Source organism: Sinocyclocheilus grahami, unplaced genomic scaffold (assembly GCF_001515645.1).
Source record: "Sinocyclocheilus grahami isolate Dianchi unplaced genomic scaffold, SAMN03320097.WGS_v1.1 scaffold2602.1, whole genome shotgun sequence".
Classification (NCBI taxonomy): Eukaryota; Metazoa; Chordata; class Actinopteri; order Cypriniformes; family Cyprinidae; genus Sinocyclocheilus; species Sinocyclocheilus grahami.
The window spans coordinates 9187-18041 of NW_015507781.1; the positions used below are offsets into that span (position 1 = coordinate 9187).

The window sequence follows — 8855 nt, forward strand, 5'->3', positions numbered from 1 at the left end:
CTCCCGCAGAAGCCTGTGTTATGGCCGCATGATCCAGGAAGCATGAAGCCAAAACACGGCTTTTCTTACCGTCTGGACAGATATTGATGAGTGAAATACACACTGCAAGTCGAGCACCCGGTTCTGAACCCGGCAGAGGGGGCCTCATCGAGGACACACAAACACCAATCTTATTAGATATCCATGTCTAATATATGTATATATGAATATATATGTGTCTCACCCACCATGGTTCCCGTGTCGGAGCTCTGTCCGGAGAAGCCTCTAGCCTGGACCATCAGTAAGATATGTTAGATATGGCTAAATCATATCACTATGATTTAGCCATAGAACCAACCAAAACATCATAGGTCCAGTAGGAGACTGTTACGCAGGAAGCTTCTACCTAACCTCGGTCAGGTGGAGAGATGGTGGTTACAGGGGAATTAGGAAGGGGAAGAAAAAGGGTAGATGTTACACCCCCTGAGGAAAAAGAGTATTACACTGATCCAGACGAAAGCGCTGACGCCTTATCTGGATCACATCCCTCAGGTCTTGCCTACCTCCCGTTCAAACCTATACTCACAACTCTGATGCTCATCTTTTTTAACATGAAGAGAAGCCAGAACATTCACACAACCGATTAACCACATACCTGTCAACTCCTAAAACTTGAATATACACCCAAAAACAGCTGTCAAGGCTTAGTTATGTATGAAGAAAAGTAAAAAAAAAAAGGGTACATTTAAATTTGGTAAATTAGTATGTAAACGACCCGTCACAAGATGGTACTGCCAACAAGGACCAGGCGGCGTAGGCTTTTATAATCATAAACAGAATAGATTCAATAAAGTGCAACACAAAATCTATATAATTTGGGGAAGTATGAGTAATATCAAAATAAAGCTAAGGCGCTCGTAGTGTAACAGTCCAATTTTCCTTTAAGCAAAATTATAAGTAAAATGAGAACTACATACTGTCTTTAAACTATTTACAGTAGCTTGTACCTGTTGAATTCAACGATCCCGTTTCGGAAATGTGTATTAGTCCACAGTGTTTGTCCAGGACTTAACTAGGAAAGTTCTGGCGATAGAATGACTCCGCTGCCTCAGGGGAATCGACGATCCGTTCCACAACGTTACAACTCCCTCGGAGGCGAGCATGGTACAGCATTCGGAAGCGAGCTCCTTGCTTTTAAAGTAGGCTCTTAATCTTGTTGAAAGCCGCGCGTTTCTTCGCCAGCTCTGTACTGAAGTCCTCGTACATCTTGATTTGGTGACCCTTGTAAGAAATGACCTTGTGAGATTTAGCCCACCTCATGACAGTTTCCTTGACAATGTATCGGTGAAATCTAATGATCAGTGGACGTGGAGCTTCGTCTGTACGAGGTTTGGGCCTCAGACTATGGTGGGCGCGATCCAGCTCGGATGGCTCTGCAAGGCCGTCGCCAAGAAGTTCGGACAGCAGGTTGGTCATGAACTCCCTTGCGCTCTTTCCCTCAATACCTACCACTATAGGCCTACCACTCATATGTAATGGGCGATTTGAGCGAGAAACCAGGTCTTCTACGTTAGCTTTAAGCGTTGTGTTTTCCTTTTCCATGACTATGAGTTTTGATTGAAGAGCGTTTACATCTTGCTCGAGCTGAGTTATTCGGTCGCTATGATCTGAGAGACCCGATTCTATTTCGCTGATGGTCGCTGCCTGTGTTATCAGGGTTGTGCCAATCGATTTGATTGGTTCCAGAGAACTATTTAAAAGTACAATGAACTCTCCAGTCATGTCTTTTCTGAATTTTCCGAGTTCCTTAACTAGAGACTCGATTGTGAGCAGCGCAGATACGGACTCGTTATCTGCCATTTTGCTGCTTTCTAGACAGGCCTGCGCATGTTGTACGGGGTTGTTACATCTCTGCCTTAATTGAATTAAACACACCAACACCTTCCACTCCAGTGCCCTCTCACTTGTTTACTGAAGATTCCAACACATCAACTTCTTTACAGGTAACAGCCCCCTCTAGTGACCAACACTGGAAACAACCCCAGTAATTCCAATACATAACAGAGGTGTTTCAAAAATGAAAAAAGGATGTAATGAGTTCGATTTTGAAAAAATAGGGTGTATTATGAAAGGATTACATGAAATGACATGGAGCTTAGACACCGTGCGTCTTAACGCCAAATTACCAAACCAGAAGCACACTCTATAATATATATAATAATGAGAAAGAACCAAATTGCCTATCACAGCTATGCTGATGACACCCAGATTTACTTAGCCTTATCGCCAAATGACTACAGCCCCATTGACTCCCTCTGCCAATGCACTGATGAAAATAACAGTTGGATGTGCCAGAAATTTTCTTCAGTTAAACAAGGAAAAAACTGAAGTCAATGCATTTGGAAACAAATATGAAGTTCTCAATGTGAATGCATACCTTGACTCTAGGGGTCTAACAACTAAAAATCAAGTCAGGAATCTTGGTGTGATTCTGGAGACAGACCTTAGTTTCAGTAGTCATGTGAAAGCAGTAACTAAATCAGCATACTACCATCTAAAAAACATTGCAAGAATTAGATGTTTTGTGTCCAGTCAAGACTTGGAGAAACTTGTTCATGCCTTTATCACCAGCAGGGTGGACTATTGTAATGGTCTCCTCACCGGCCTTCACAAGAAGACCATTAGACAGCTGCAGCTCATCCAGAACGCTGCTGCCAGGATTCTGACTAGAACCAGAAAATCTGAGCATTTCACACCAGTCCTCAGGTCCTTACACTGGCTTCCAGTTATATTTAGGATTGATTTTAAAATACTTGTACTTGTTTATAAATCACTCAATGGCCTAGGATCTAAACACATAGCAGATATGTTCACTGATTATAAACCTAACAGACCACTCAGATCATTGGGATTGAGTCAGTTAGAAATACCAAGGGTTCACACAAAACAAGGGGAGTCCGCTTTTAGTTATTATGCCGCCCGCAGTTGGAATCAGCTTCCAGAAGAGATCAGATGTGCTAAAACATTAGTCACATTTAAATCCAGACTCTGTGCTACGTCCAAACTGATTGCACTATATTTGATGTACAATCATTTTCTATTCTTAACTGTTTTAAATTCATTTTAAACCTCTTAAATAATTTTTTTATCGTTTTCAAAGTTTTAAATTCCTTGTTTTATTGTTGTGATTATAATTTTTTTATTATTATTATTTCATTTATTTTATGTAAAGCACTTTGAATTACCATTGTGTATGAAATGTGCTATATAAATAAACTTGCCTTGCCTTGCCTATAAGCGCTGCGGAGTTCAAACGAGTAGTGCGGTTTCGTTATCCTTTCAGTTTTGTTTGCCGTTTGATGTTTCTCATATTATCATTTATTGGCTACCTGTATTTGGCACTGAACACTTGGGATCACCTAAAATTAATATGAGATTATTTTGCATTTCCCCACCTGTTCCAGTGTCATGGAACATCGCTATGTTCCCTTTGACGATTTAACTGGAAAATACGCTTTTTGCATGCTTCTATAATGCCATATATTTTACACAATTTACATAATGAACAAAGATAGTTTCTTCTCTACACATGATGATATTTGTCAATGCAGGATTACTGTACAGAAAAAGTAATTTTGCAAGTGGTTACTTTTAATCTAGTATCTCACAAATGTGTTTATTCAGGATGGAGTAATGCACAAGAAATGCAACTTGATTGAGAAAACTTTGTAATATAACACATGTAGATAAACCTAGGACAGCATCATTTGTTTTGCAAACTCTCTTAACACTGACTGAAGGGGAAAAAAAACAAATAACACCATAATGCAAATTATCCAAATAAATACAATTTAAGATTCTCAGAAAACCACACAACGTATCTTTTTTTTAAGAGTATTCCTTTACACATTGTTTTTTGAAGGAAGTATCTGTTGTTTGTTGTATTCTAGTTGTTTTTGCAAGGCAACTTCTACTGACATCCATGTGGTTAGAAACATCAGATGTGAAGAAACAAGCCATTCACACTTTAAATCTATTATGTCCATGTGTGCGTACGTACACTGTAGTTGGCAGTATGTGCACAGAGGGCTTTTAAACTGGTCTTCCATTCACAGAGTTAGGAGGCTTGGTGGAGGAAACTTATACCGTTTTTACCACACACACTCTCAAAGTCAAATCAGATGCCCACTATCATTATCATCATTACCACTAAACGTATTTAAATAAGTAATTTTCATTATGTTCAATAAAGTATTCGGAAGAGATTGAAATTGACATTGGATTATGTGCGTGTAAAGAATACATTGCGTACCCAAGCCATCTGAAGTTACCCGCTGTAACAAAGATTGCTTTGACTTTCAGTCTTTACTGCTGGCATCATCACCTTTAGCTTTTACAAAATCAATCAATCAATAAAAATAAAAATTCCATCTATTTGAACTTAAGTTCACTTTTAAATACAATCATTGGGTGTACAAATCCTTTCACCTCAGTTTATATAATATTGTCTAGCTGAATCTCATTTAGCATCCAATTAAATTGAAATTGGTTAAATTATTATGGTAAGTTAAATTAATGGAAAAATAAACATTTTGACTTTCTGATCGTATCATATCATATAATTGAATGTGTACCATGTAATAATTTATCATTTGTCAATGCAACTGTTGTTGTTGCTCAACACAGCTTTACAGAAATCAGTTTGCATGTCTCAAAATTCAGTTTCAGGAATCAGTAGTTTTTAATTTTCATGTACAACTTTATTGTGATCAACATTGAGGACAGGAGAATATTCGAGCTCCTAAAAGAAGAACATCACAGCTGATCTGAAGAGAGTTTAGGTTTCCCCATCATCATCATCATCATCATCATCATCATCATCATCATCTCTTTCTTATAGCACATTGAGCTGCAAATAAAACAGTTCATTACATCATACAAACGTCACTTTCCTATTCATATGTAATATATGCATTTTAATTTAAATAATCTTAATTAAAAAATCCTCAACATTTAACTAACATTCCTTTTCAGTTTTCCAGTGTTTATTTGAACACACTCACTTGGCACAGCTTCCTTCCGCATCACTTCCTTTTCGGGTGGTTGAGACCACTGCAGCATCAAGTCAGAAAACCCTCGTTCCACCAAAGCAGGCTGAAGCTAAAACAAGCAGATCTCTTAAAACTGCTATCAGTGTGATTTGGTTTCAGAATGTTTTCCTTTCTCACCTGTGACAGGAGCTGGACTCTCATTTCAGGTTCAGACAGACTCGAACTGGATTTCAGATTCATCTTCACAAAGGTTTTCTTCAGTACAGGACCTAAAAGGGCACATGAGAGTGAACATACATGGACAGAATGGAAAAGAAAATGCTAAATGCAAATAAGATACTGTAACTAAAATACTGTATCTACAGCAATTTTGTGCAAATGCATCTGTCACTTAAGATTAAAATGATGCAATGAGAGATTGTGTAGTGATCCTCAAAATCAATGTAAAAAAAAAAAGAAAGACATTAAATACAGGTTCACTTTCAATAAGGATGGACATGGTTTAGTGCCAAACACAAATGTGTTTTATGTAATTAATTATTGACTGTTGAGAGCATGCAACTCTTGAACTTTAACATTATTGAACAATACACTGTATTAAAAAATAAAGCTGTTAATAGTTTCCCAAAACACAAAATCTGCTTGCTTGATCCCACCTTCTCCATAGACCTCCACCTCACACAGAGTAAGCATCCTTGAATCTCCAGGAATGAACAGACTCACATATCGACCCTCCATATTGTTACATGTGTAGGTGGAGGAAACACCAGCTGGAATGGTGGAAATTACAGCACATCTAAAGAGAGACAGAGAAACCATAATTTAGACTTCTAGTCTTTCGTCATACATGTTTTCAGGGATTTTCATGGATATTAAGCAGCGGAAAGAGGGTCTCACATGGGATTGTTGTTGCCGTTGTTCTCCAAAGAGTTTCCGATGCGAATCTCTGCTCCATCGATTTGTTCTGGACAGCAGTCTAGTCTGTTTGTGATGACAACTCTACTTACTCTGTAAATATAACGCAGATCCACCCTCCACCATGGGTTAGTTTGAGCAGTGGTTGAGGAACACGATGACGATGGTTGTATGAAATCTGGATTGAAATCAATAGCTTGTTGAGCAAGCCAGGTGCCGATGGTTGATGACTGTGTGATGGTTCTTCCTGTTGCCAAATTACCTGTAAGATGTCATAGTGTTGAGAAATGGTTTTAGTCAGCTTATTTTATACTCTTTGAATGTGTTTCAAATGTGATCTCTCTAAACTGATCGAGTCTTGACAAAGTAATTTTTAAGGAATCACTCGGCTACCATATTTATTTACAGAACCTCCGAGCAGCTATTTTAGGCATCTAAGACCAAGTCCTGTCTACCTGAATGGGCAACTCGTGAAATCGCAAAAGAATTGCCTGCCACACTATGATTTAAATAACCTATTTCAATTTGGCAACAACATCTGACATGAACTGTTGTCCCGTATATGTTGTCTTATGCTCAAATTGGGTTATAAAGGCTTCTTTTCCAGTCTGGTCTAGCCAGCATGAATGTGCAGTCCTGTCTCAGGAGTAACAGCAGCTGCAGTCATGCATTGACTTTAAAAGTTAGCGATTGGCTCTTTTATTTAGAAGGTGGGACTAATTCCACCAAATTGAGCATTGTGCTTTCCATTCAAAATAATAAGCAAGCACCTTCTGGGTATATCTAAAATGTTTGGACCTGATCTCCACTAGAACTACGTCTAGAACTATATTAAAACTACTTTAATGAAAAGGGAATAGCTTTAAAAAAGTAAAATTATACTGGTAAGGCTTTAGACCAGGTTATTAAGTAGCTCTGAATTACCTGGAAAAATCACATAGACTCCCACTTCACAGAGAGTAAGAATCTTTGAAGTTCCAGGAATATTCACAATAGCGTAACGTCCCTGCATCCCACGACACGAGTAGCTGTAGGTAGCTCCTGCTGGAATAGTAGAAACTACAGCACATCTGGAGAAAGACGAAAGAGTGAGTTACTCCTGTGTTTTTGTTTTTAATTATTAGTATGACTCGTCACTTGTATTTTCGCCTTGTTCCTAAATGGATTGTAACATTTTTGAGATTTCTGTCTGTATCTTGGAGTTCTTTTAAGCCAGTGCGATCAAAATGTGATTCAAAGTAGTTATAAGTGTCTGCTATTAAATGGCAGCTGATATGTGTACAGCACAAACAGAAAATGCATATTTTGTGAAACAAAGATTAATTCAGATGTTAAAGGTTTTTTTTAGAACCATTTAGACAAAAATGTTATTCTATGGCATCTTGAAGCACCTTTCTTTTTTAAGAGTGTAGGCATACTGCAATTCAAAGAAAACAAATAAAACTAAAACATTTTTTTGGAGTAAGTTAAAACATGTTTCGTTGATCTTACAACTAACCCCCAGTCCTGTAGCCATGAACTAGCTCTCATGTATTTACATGTCTATTTATATTCATATAATGTATATTATAAATAAATATATTTAATATGTAAACATATTTTTCTGAAATACACTCCGAACCACCACTGACATCACACTCCGAGCAACGAAGGTCACCGCGAGTTCGCTGGGTCGTGCTATGTCCATGCTTGTGGTCCAGGAGCGCCATCTCTGGCTGTGTCTGGCAGACATGAGGGACACCGACAAGGTTCGGTTCCTCAATTCCCCTGTGTCCCAGACCGGCCTCTTCGGCGACGCAGTCATGAGCTTTGCCCAGCAGTTCTCGGCTGCCCAGAAGCAGACTGAGGCGATTCGACACCGTCCGCCGGCTGCAGCGCCCCAGCCTGTTCGTCGCAGAGGGCGGGCCACCGCGTCCGCCCCCGCTCCCGCACCACATCCGCAGCAGCCTTCAGGCCCCCGGCAAGCAGAGAAGCAAGCGGCCCTGAGACAGGCAACCCAGGGATGGAAGGATCTGCTCTTCGGGAGATGGTGAATGCACCACTCCCTCCCCCGGAGGGTCCCAGGAGGGCACGGAGAGTTGCGGACAGACTAACGCCGGACCTCACTCATCCTCCTTCTTCGCCAGACGGCAGCAGCGGGAGGTTCGAGAGTGTCAACAAAGGCCCTACTCACGCACCCTCTGCCAACCCATGGAACCAGGTGAGCCTTGCACCCCACACTCACACCCCTCTCCGGCCCGCTCACAAGCCGCCCGAGCTGGGTCCCTGTGTTCCACCTCGCTGCCCCACTAGGGTACGGCTGTGGTCCCGCTGGTCCCACTTGTACAGTTTCTGGGCGCTTGGTCAGCGCTACCCAGCCCGTCTCGCTGGCTTCTGCGAACCATCAGCCTCGGCTATGCAGTTCAGTTCGCCCGGTGCCCGCCCAAGCAGCGGTATCCGCTTCACTACATTGAAGGCGGTCGATGCCCTTGTTCTATGGGCAGAGATCACAGTCCTACTGGCGAAGGATGCAATAGAGCCGGTCCCTCAAGCCGATATGAGGCCGGGGTTATACAGCCCTTACTTCATTGTACCCAAGAAAGGTGGTGGGTTAAGGCCAATCTTGGACCTGCAAGTTTTGAACTGGGCCCTTCATCGGCTACCGTTCAAGATGTTGACGCAGAAACTCATCTTCGGGTGTGTCCGTCCCCGAGATTGGTTTGCAGCGGTCGACCTGAAGGACGCGTACTTTGATGTGTCGATCCTTACACGCCACAGACCATTTCTGCGGTTTGCGTTCGAAGGACGGGCATATCAGTACAAGGTCCTGCACTTCGGGCTGTCCCTGTCCCCCCGTGTCTTTACGAAGGTCGCGGAGGCAGCTCTTGTTCCCCTCAGAGAGCAGGGTGTTCGCGTTCTCAACTATCTAGA

At 41.2% G+C, this 8855-nt stretch overlaps 1 pseudogene; it reads right to left on the reverse strand.

Moving 5' to 3' along the window:
* Positions 1-4873: 4873 nt before the first annotated feature.
* The window catches only part of LOC107575382 (uncharacterized), a 9779-nt pseudogene continuing 5797 nt past the window's right edge, over positions 4874-8855 (reverse strand).